Source organism: Molossus molossus, unplaced genomic scaffold, assembly GCF_014108415.1.
Source record: "Molossus molossus isolate mMolMol1 unplaced genomic scaffold, mMolMol1.p scaffold_m16_p_9, whole genome shotgun sequence".
Lineage (NCBI taxonomy): Eukaryota > Metazoa > Chordata > Mammalia > Chiroptera > Molossidae > Molossus > Molossus molossus.
The window spans coordinates 33,840,546-33,852,253 of record NW_023425403.1 but is presented as its reverse complement, the minus strand read 5'-3'; positions in this window follow the sequence as shown (position 1 = coordinate 33,852,253).

The window sequence follows — 11,708 nt, the reverse complement described above, 5'->3', positions numbered from 1 at the left end:
ACTACTGAGCCAAACTGGCCAGGGTGGAAATCTAAACATCCTTGAAATTTACTTGACTTAGTAGGAAAAGAACAGATAGCTCCCCTTCATTGAATGAAAATATAACTGTGACTCAGAGAATTTTAAAATTCTCTCCAGTCAGTGTGGCTCAGTAGGTTGAGCATTGACCCATACATGATCCAAGAGGTCACTGGTTCAATTCCTGGTTAGGGCAAATGCCCAGGTTTTGAGTTCGATCCCCAGTGAGGGGCTTGTGGGAGGCTGCTGATGGATGTTTCTCTCTCATCAATGTTTCTAACTCTTAACTCTCCCTCCCTCTCCCTTCATCTCTCTCTAATATATATACATATGTGTGTGTGTGTGTACACATATATATATTTAAAAAAATAAAAATAAAAATTCTCCCCAAACATTAATATCAGTAAATATGAGGACATTTATAGAAAATTAATTAAGAGATAACATTCCACTCTTTTTTTAGAAGGTAAGATTCCTGCTAAATTGAATTCCTATTTCTACTTAAAATGTAGTGTGTGTGAATGAAAATAGTTGGCCAGCAACTGAACACTCTTCACATGTCAGCTATTTCTCATTACCCAATTAGACAAAGTATCTCATTTGTTTAGTTCCCTTTAGCCTTAAGTGTCTGATTACTAGGCAAGAGAGCTTCATGGATAATAAAGGTGAAATAGCCAATAAAATCTTTTTAAGAAAAAAAAAAAACTCCAGCTCTGCCCTAGTTCTGAGAATCTCATGTTGTGCAGCAGAGTCACTGGCTTTGACACAGTGCCATGGCTCAGGTACCTCGTGCCAGGAGCTACATTTACTCAGGGTCATTTGGGCAAAAGTAATGAAAAATATGAAAGCACTGTTCACGTAGCAGATAGGCAGTGTCCATCATGTTATGTACATTGGTGATAAGAGTAAGGATTGGGCTGTTTGGAAAAAATAGTGACACTTTCTCTTAAGTAGTGGAAAATTACCAGTAGACAGTGTGTTTTAGTTCTCTACCTAACTCTATTTCTTTATTTTTCTTCATTCTGCTCCGCTGGAAATCATTATGATAGCAACAACAACAACAAAGAAGTATCATCATAAATGTCTTCTAGAAATGATCTGAAAGTCAAAGAAACATGGTGATAAACTGCAAAGTATATGTTATCCAGTCTGTTATTTCTATGATGAGGTAAATCGGCAATGTGTGTGAGCAATAATTATGCTCAGAAAATGCTTCTTAGTTGCCCTCAAATGGCAGACCACAATCCAGATCTCACACTTGCGCACCTTACTCTGATAACAAATTGTGGGGGCTTACAATGGCAGGGGAACATCCCATAGCTCTGCCGGGCAATGGAAGCCCTCGACTCGGTAATAGGTTCAATTTCAAAGTTGTCTTGTTGCCCTAAATGTAGTTTTCTTTGATGCCCACTGACCTGTAGCTGTTCCATTCCTAGTGACTGGCTTTTCCTTATTAGTTTATTCAGTAACCATTTAGTTGGGTCATTAATTCCCTACCCAACTCTTGTATCACGTGGCAGCAAGCAGTAGCCCCTGGATACCTTATTTTCTATTCCCGAATTGAACACCATTCCCTAACATAAAGGGATGATCATTAATTTCCTGTCCGACCCACAAGAGCCTATGTAACCTGTGGTCCACCTAACAGTAGCATTTCAAGTACCTGCAACTACCTCCTTGGACATTTTCTTTTCCTAGGGGAGCCGGGAAGGAATGTCTGCCCTTGTACCTTTAAGTACCCTGAAGAGAGGCACGCCGAACTAACTGCACTGTCCACATAGGTGCTGCAGGCACTACATTCAGGTGATCTCACCCCCAGGACACATTACTGATTTTACAGAGGGGGAAACGGAGTCCGGAGAGCCCCACGTGAGAAAAGGAGTCAGTTATTTACACCATCGGCAGTCTAATTTCAAAGTGCGTGCTCCTTCCAAAAACACCATCTTGCCTTTCAGAAGAAAAGGCTGGGGCCTAAAGCCACTACTGCTTGGGTGTTCTAAATGGGAAACAAAAGGAAATTATTCCTGTCATGAGCTGAACTGTGTTCCTCCCAAATTCATGTGCTGGAGCCCTGAACCCCACCCCAGTTCCTGAGAATGTGGCTGTATTTGGAAACAGGGCCTTTAAAGAGGTAATTAAGCCCAAGGAAACGATTTGGACGACCCTAATCTGACAGATGTTCTTAGAAGCAGAGGACATTAGAACACACAGAGAGACTCCAGGGATGTTCACGAACAGAGACAGGAGAAAGATCGTGTGCGAATACAGCAAGAAGGCAATCCATCTGCAAGCCAAGGAGAGAGGCGTCAGAGGAAACCAACCTTGCCAAACCTTCATCTTCGACTGCTAGCTTCCAAAACTATAAAAATATTAGCTTCTGTATTTAAGCCACCCAGTCTGTTATTTTACTATGGCAGCCCTAGCAAACTAATTAAATTCCCACAGAGAGGAGTGCTATATTGCCTACCCATTCACATGGGATAGGTTATCTTGAGGCCATTGATGAATGATGCAATTCATTTTCTCTAGGCTTGAGGTCTGATTTTTATAAAGCTTTCTATATAAACCAAGTCTAATTTCTATGAGGTCTTCGAGTACTTTCTTTAGGCACAGGAGACCACATCAACATATGGGATTGGAGATAGAGATAGAAGATAAGTATGACAGAGACATCTACAACACACTGGATATGATTGGCACTCTCCGCTCTGTGGGAGAACTTGGCTCTGTACCACAAGTTTGGGGTGGATCAGGCTGAAGATTCAGCTCTATACAAACTCTTGAACAACAAGGTGTGATAAGCTTCTGGACTGGTGGACACGGAGGCGCTGGGAAAGTGCTGTGTCCTAAGAGGACATAAAAGCTTTGCGCCCCTTCTGCCGTACTTGCCCTATACATCTCTTCCATCTGGTTGTCCCTGCTCTGTAACCTGTTACAATAAATCAGCAAAGGTACGTAAATATTTCTTGGGGTTCTATGAACCATTCTAGCAAATTGTCAAACCTGAAAAGGTGTTTATGAGAAGACTGGTTAGTGGGAAGTACAGGTGACAATCTGGACTTGCTGTTGGCATCTGATATGGGAGTAGTCTGGTGAGCCCTTAGCTGGTGAGATCGGATGCTATCACTGGTAGGTAGTGTCAGAACTGAGTAAAATGTATAAGATATCAAGCTGGTGTCTGCTGAGAACGGGAGAATTGATTGGTGTGAGAAAAATCCACACATCTAGTGTCAGAAGTATTGAGAGTAGATAAGAAAAACAGAGTTTTCTTTATACTACCTTAAAAAGGCCCTTAACTTCGGGTTGACCTCAGAACCTCCCTGGCCTCCAACTACCTTCTAAAAAGTGAAGGACCTGCAGCTGGGCATTCTGCCAAGGCACAGGAGAATCTATCCAGGGACAGGGGAAAATACCCAGGATCTTATTACAGCCGTACTTGCCATGATGTGAACCTCAGAAGCTCACATTCTTCTGTTTCATCTGCAAACTTTAATAGTTAAGATGTAGGATAAAATATTTGTAAAATACTCCAAAACTCACTGCCTTTTTCCACATTATATATCTTGATATGCCTGGTGACTTTAGATCAGCTCATTGGCCCGGCCAGTGTGGCTCAGTGGTTGAGCATCGACCCACGCACCAAGAGGTTGCCAGTTCAAATCCCAGTCAGGGCACATGCCCAGGTTGTGGGCCTGATCCCCAGTGGGGGCATACAGGAGGCAGCCAATCAGTGTTCCCTCTCATGAATGTTTCTCTCTCTCTCTCCCTCTCCTTTCCTCTCTCTCCAAAATCAGTAAAGAAAAAAAAAATTTTTTGATAAATTGGCACATTGGCTTTTTATTTTCTCTAGTGCACACAGAAGTTGACCAGGAAAACCACTCCCCACTCCATCCATGCATTCTAATCCTCTGGGATGGGTAAGGATGGTGATAGAGTTGTTACTATGTTTTTAAAATTTGTTTCCAAAAGGTGGGATGCGTGGGGTGGGTCAAGTCATTATTTACATATTGAAGAAATGATAAGCCCTAACCCCTCCCCAGCAGGTTGTTATGGGGCTGAGTTGACTTGCAAGAACGCATGCTGGGATTTGTAGGATCCTGTCCCACACAAGTGAGATTCTCCTTGTTTGCCCATGACCCAGGGCACTCACCCTAAATATGAGCATGAACTGGAGCCATGGAACAGACAGAAAGGACAGGAGGGGGGGAAAGGGGGAGTGTAAAGGGGGGTGAAGGGGAGGTGAGAGATGAAAATCAGTCCTCCGGTGCAATTATCAGCTTGTTTTCTCTTGTCAAGGGAAGAATCTCGTAATGCACCATTTTTCTGGTCCCCTGGACAAGCTAAATGGTAATGCCAGGGCAGGCAAGGAATGCCTCAATTCATGATCAAGACTGGAAAGATGACTCAGCCTTTGAGAAAAATGCTAACACTTTCCCAGACTCAAGATAAACCGTCAGCCTAATGTCCACTTGCCTGACATAACAAATACATGGGCATCAATTTTATTTCAGTAGAACTCAAACCTTCATCACAAATTATCAGTATCCTATTTTTTTCGTAAGAGCATGTTCCCTTATTAAAGACCAGCTCCCACCTGCCACTCTGATTGTTCATTCATCACACTATAGGATGAACTAGGTTCTCTTTGTGCCCTTGGGACAAAAAGTTTGTCTGGGGTGATAAAGGAGACTCTCCGCCCCTCCTCCCTCCTTTGGCCCCTGGCCCAGGCTGCTGGCAGAAGAGCACAGTTACACCACTGAGAAGCCATGTGCAAATATTCCCTTTGGGGGAGCAGAGCAGTGGCCAGTACTGGAGGGGGGAGCAGCTGCACTTAACAGCTTCCCCTGGGCAGTCCCAGACATACCATCTTTCTGGTAAATGCAGCCAAGAGCATTCGGAGAGCCAGGTAAGGCTGTGGGGAGAGCAGACCAGGTATTCAGCTCTTCTCTAGGGAGCCCTGAAAAGGAACCCGAGAAAGAGAGAGAGACTGACTCCTTGGGTATTTATTATCCATACCAGAAGAAATGTGCTCTTGCTGGGATTTTTAAAAAATAAAATTTTCTTAAGGCAATCTCATTTTCCAACATGTATTGTTATTTACTCTCACGCAACAGAGAACAGAGAAAAAAGTTTGTGCAGTGACATGCCCCAGTCGTGTAATATCTGAAAGTAGGGGTTTAAAAGGGAGGGAAGGGGGGATGGTCTTCTCTCATTTCTAAAATCTCCTTCAGCTAATTCACTAGCAAAAGCCAGATATCTGGAAAAACAATACATTTATAAAACAAAGGAAATAAATGAGGTATTACCTATTATTACTTGCAGAAAAAAATTTGATTTAACTTAGCCCCGGCCGGTTTAGCTCAGCAGTTAGAGCATCAGCCTGCAGACCAAAGAGTTGGAGGTTCGATCCCGGTCAAGGGTATGTACCTTAGTTGCAGTTCAACCCTCAGCCCTGGTTAAGGTTGTGCAGGAGGCAACCAATTGATGTTTCTCTCTCTCTCTCCCTCCCCCTTCTATTCTATCTGAAGATAAAATGAAAAATATCCTTAGGTGAGGATTTTTTTAAAAAATAGATTTAGCTTAAACAGGAAGTATCTAAATACATAAAATTAGAATCTAGAGCAAAGATAATAAAATCAAAAATAATTTTTAAAAATATGAATTTAGGTTTTAGAATAAGGTGTTATCTTTGGTACAGCATTGAACATCATTTATCAGACACATGTGAAAAAATGATTAATTTTACCCATTTCTAAAAAATAATAAATGGCATTTGTTAACATTTTAATAAACTAATAATACATACTTCTATAAAACTGGACAGCAATTTAAAATTTATTATATTGCCTAATGTTACTATAATTTATAGTTGGCAATTCTGTATACATTTGATGGAAAAGAAAACCCCTGCTAAGCTTTCACATGGATAGACAGCCCCCTTTGCCCATGTCTAAAATAAAACCATTTTTAGTTCATGCCACCCAAATACATGTATTATAAAATATTGGAATAGAATTAAAAAGTTAATTTTCACATTTTTTATTTACTTTTAATATTATTTTGTTTTGGTTTCAGGTGTACAGCATAGTGGTTAGACAATCATATACTTTACATAGTGTTCTCCCCCCACCCCCCGCCCCATATTTCCAGTACCCAATAAGCTGTACTTTACATCCTCATGACTATTTTGTAACTACCAATTTGTATTTCATAATCCCATCACCTCTTTCTCCCAATCCCTCAATCCCCCTCCCCTCTGGCAACCACCAATCTGCTCTCTATGAGTTCGTTTCTATTTTGTTCTTTGATTTCACGTATAGGTGAAATCATATGGTATTTGTCATTCTCTGACTGACTTATTCACTTAGCATAATAGCCTCTAGATATTGCTGTTGAAAATTATTAGATTTAATTTTTTATGGCTGAGTAATATTCCATTGTATATATGTACCACAATTTTTTTTTTTAATCCTCACCCAAGGACATTTTTCTATTTTTTGTTCAGATAGAGTGGGAGGGAGAGAGTGGAAGAGAGAGAAACATCGACATGAAAGGGACACATCGAGTGGCTGCCACCTGCACGACCAACCAGGGTCGGGGACAAACTGCAACTGAGTTACCTGCCCTTAGCGGGAACCAAACCCGGGTCTCTCTAGACCACAGGCCGACCCTCCAACCGCTGAGCCAAACTGGCCAGGGCTGTACCACCATTTTTTATCCAATTGTCTATTGATGGGCACTTGAGTTGTTTCCATATCTTAGCTAATGTAAATAATGCTGCAATGGACACAGGGGTGCACATATTCTTTTGAATTCGTGTTTTGGATTCCTTCAGATACATACCCACAAGTGAAAATGTTGGGTCATGAGGCAGCTCCATTTTTTTACTTTTTGAGAAACCTCCATACTGTTATTCACAGTGGCTAAACCAATCTACATTCCCATCAACAGTGTGTGAGGGTTCCCTTTTTTCCACATCCTCATCAACACTTCTCATTTGTGGATTTATTGATGATAGCCATTCTGAGGTGACATCTCATTGTGCTTTTAATTTGCATCTCTCTAATGATTAGTGATGTTGAGCATCTTTTCATATGTCTGTCGACCATCTGTTTGTCCTCTTTGGAGAAGTGTCTATTCAGGTCCTCTGCCCATTTTTTAATTGGATTGTTTGTTTTTTGTGTGTTACATACTATGAGTTCATTTTAAATGTTGGATTATTAACCTCTTATCAGATGTGCCATTGTGAAATATGTTCTCCCATTTAGTAGGTTGTCCTTTTGTCTTGTTGATGGTTTCCTTTGCTGTGCAAAAAAAAAAAAAAATGTTAATTTGCTATAGTCCTATTTGTTGATTTTCACTTTTTAAAATTGTATTTATTGTATTTATTTTTTGAAAGCTTTATCTTTTAAGTCTTTTGTGTGTGTATTTTTCTTCTGTTTTAAAAATAAGTAATAGGTTTTCATTACACAAATTTAAACAATACAGAATATAAAACAGTAGACAACGGAAGGCCCCAGCAATACCACTTATATGGCCAAACATTCTGGTGGTTTCCATGAAAATACTTGCTTTTGACTGCCTGTATTTAAGTCCCAACTCAGTTCATTGTGACTAGTGCAATGTTGGCTGAGTTGTTTTTATCCAGAAAAAGAGATAACAAAAAGCCTACCTCAAATTGTTGGGAATATTAAATAAAATAATACAAACAAAACACATAGTACACCTTCAATGGTTTGATATAATTTTCAAAAGGTTTTTTTAAAATAAAAGTAGAGTGCGAGCCAGGTTGCTGGAGTCCCAGATATGGCACCCATCTACAGGTCCCTTGGGGTAGGGCTCAGCAAAGGAAGATTTGTCTGCAGCTGTTGCCCTGATGCCAAACAACTCAGTCCTTTCTCATATGTCTCTGGTGCCTTTCAAGCTGCCTCCCCAACACTGGAGCCCAGAAAGAGCAAGTCTGAGCAATTATTGGTGAAAATTCTGCTACATGTGATATGTGAGATTTTGCTGCCTACATTTTCTTCTAGGATTTTTTTATGGTTTCACAATTTACATTTAAGTCTTTTATCCATTTTGAGTTTATTCTTGTGCATGGTATAAGTTGGTGGTCTAGTTTCATTTTTTTGCATGTACCTGTCAAATTTCCCCATCACCATTTACTGAAGAGACTGTTGTTTCTCCATTGTATGCTCTTGCCTCCTTTATCAAATATTAATTGTGCATAATGCCCTGGTTCGATTTCTGGTTTCTCTGTTCTGTTCCATTGATCTATATGGCTGTTCTTTTGCCAGTGCTGGGTTGTTTTGATTGTGATGGCTTTGTAGTATAACTTGAAATCCGATATTGTGATCCACTATGTTCTTCTTTTTCAAAATTGCTGTGGCTATTCAGGGTCTGTTTTGGTTCCATATAGGTTTTTGGAGTATTTTTTCTAGATCTGTGAAATATGCCATTGGTACTTTGATAGTGATTGCATTGAATCTATATATTGCCTTGGGTAGTATGATCATTTAAAAAAAATTTTAATCCTCACCCGAGGATATTTTTCCATTGATTTCTAGATAGAATGGAAGGGAGGGAGGGAGGGAGGGAGAAAGAGAAAGAGAGAGAGAGAGACTGATGTGAAAGAGACACACTGACTAGTTGCCTCCCGCAGGACCTCAACCAGAGCTGGGGATCAAACCTGCCACCCGAGTATGCATCGTTGACTGGAATTGAACCCACAACTTTTTGGTCATTGGGCCAATGCTCTAACCACTGAGAAAAATGGGCCGGGACAGTGTGGTCATTTTAATGATGTTGATTCTTCTAATCCATGAACATGATACATGCTTCCAGGTTGTTTTTATATCTTCCTCTATTTCTTTTTTCAATGTCCTGTAGTTTTCTGAGAACAAGTATTTTACTTCCTTGGTTAAGTTTAATCATAAGTATTTTAATTTTTTTGTTGAAAGGATAAATGGGATTTTTTTTTAGTTTCCCTTTCTGAGTATTCATTATTAGTGTATAAGAATGCCATCAATTTCTAGAAGTTAATTTTGTATCCTGCTACTTTGAAAGAATGCTCAATGTCACTAATCATCATAGAGATGCAATTAAAATGACCCTAAGGTGTCACCTCACACCTGCCAGAATAGCGGCCATCAACAAATCATCAAACAACAAGTACTGGCAAGAATGTGGAGAAAAGTGTACTCTAGTACACTGCTGGTGAGAATGCAGACTGGTGCAGCCACTGTGCAAAATAATATGGTGTTTCCTTAAAAAATTAAAAATGGAGCTGCCATTTGACCCAGTGATCCCACTTCTCAGAATATATCCTAAGAAACCTGAAACACCAATCAAAAACAATATAGGCACCCTTATCTTCATAACAGCACTATTTACAATTGCTAAGATCTGGAAAGAGCCCAAGTGCCCATCAGTAGATGAGTGGATAAAAAGTTGTGGTACATTTACACAATGGAGTACTACGCAGCTGTAAGGAAGGAAGATCTCTTACCCTTTGAGACAGCATGGAAGGACCTGGAGAATATTATGCTAAGCAAAATAAGTCAGTCAGAGAAAGACAAGGACCACATGATCACACTTATTTATGGACTATAATGAACAAAATAAGCTGATGATCAAAACAGATCCAGAGACATGGAAATAGGGAAAAGACTGACAACCCTCAGAAGGAAGGGGGATGGGGGTGGATGATAAGAGATAAACCAAAGAACTTACATGCATATATGCACAACGAATGGACGCAGACAATAGTTCAGGGAAGGCAGGAGGGGGGCTGGGAGCGGAGAGGTGGGGGTCAATGGGGAACATCTATAATACTTTCAACAATAAAGATTTAAAAAAAAAAACACACACACCTCACAACAATAAATAAATAATAAAAAGGAAATGTTCTGGTGTGCCAGCTTTGATTCCTGATGCGTGATGTGTTCTGACACTTCTCTAATCCGGAGGCTGCGGCATGGCTGTGCTTGACGATCTTTTGCCGTATGTGTATCTACAGTCCGTTCTGCTATAACGCTTGTTTTGAAAACGTAAATCTGTTCCAATGGTGATGGATGGATTTGAGAAAATTTTAGCCCAACACAAATTTCACATTTGTTTATGCAAATTTCCTCACTAGGCCAACATAGAAAACTGCACGCGGCTGAACTGGGCTGTGCAAAAACAAGAAACACACACATATGCACACAGCTCTCAAGAACAGTGAGCTCTACACTCGCTGTTCCATTGCTGTTCAGCTTTCCACATCTGCTGTTCCAAATGGCCATCACATTGCAGGTAAACTTCCAGCAACTCCCAGACTCCTTACTGACCCCTAGACCCCATGACCCCTCTTTCTCTTATTCTCCCTTTCTTCTTAGCCTATTTTGTGTTTTTCCTTTCAGTTTTCTGGTATTTTTCTCTATTGTGTCTCCTTCCCTCACTCTTTTCCTATCTCTTATCTCTTTATTGTTCTCTTCCTCTGGCCCACAGGGTAGCATCCATGGGAATAAGGAGATCGTAGGTGCAGAGCAACTGTAGGAGCACCTCCTTCCACAGACAAGTGAGGTGTTTTTAAGTGTTAAGAGCCCTATTTATTGTAATATTTAAATATTTCTTTACCATTTACCATGGTTAAGAAGTAGCATGGTGCTACCATTTTATATCTATCTATCTCTACGATTTATTGAGCTTTTATTAGATCCTCAAAGGAATCTGTTATTATTTAATAAAGTTTAAAAATTGTTGGTCTAACTACTTTACCCAGCAAGGTTATAATTTAAAATTGAAGGAGAAATAAAGAGCTTCCCAGACAAGAAAATGCTAAAGGAGTGGGTTACCACCAAACCAGTATTACAAGAAACTTTAAAGGTTCTTCTTTAAGAAGAAGAAAGAAAACAAACAAAAAACAGATGAACATGGTTAAAAAAATAAAATGGCAATAAATACATACCTATTAATAATCATTTTAAATGTAAGTGGCTTAAATATTCCAAAAAGCATAGGGTAGCTGAATGTATAAGAAAACAAGACCTATATATATGCTGTCTACAAGAGACCCACCTCAGAATAAAACATACACACAGTCTAAAAGTAAAGGGATAGAAAAAGATCTTTCATGCCAATGGAAATGAAAAAGAAAAAGAAAAACTGGGGTAGTGATACTTATATCTGACAAAATAGACTTTAAAACAAAGGTTATAGAAGGAGAACACTACACAATAATAAAGGGAGCAACCCAACAAGAGGATATAACCCTTTTAAACAGTTATGCATCCAGCATGGGAGCACCTAAATATGTAAAGCAAACCTGACAGACATAAAGAGAAGATTGACAGTAATACAGTCATAGTAGGGGTCTGTAACACCCCATTGACATCAATTGATAGATCTTCCAGACAGAAAATAAACAGGGAATCAGCGGATTTAAATGACACATGACATCAGAAGGATTTAATTGATATCTTCAGAGCGTTTCACCCCAAAGAAGCAAAATATACATTCTTTTCAAGTTCACATAAAACATTTCCAAGACAGACCACATGTTAGGACACAAAACAAATCTCAATAAATTTAAAAAAACTGAAATCAGCCCTAGCCGGTTTGGGCTCAGCGGTTGGAGCATCAGCCTGTGGACCAGAGAGTCCCAGGTTTGGTTCCCACTAGGGGCACGTACCAAAAACAAAAAACAAAAA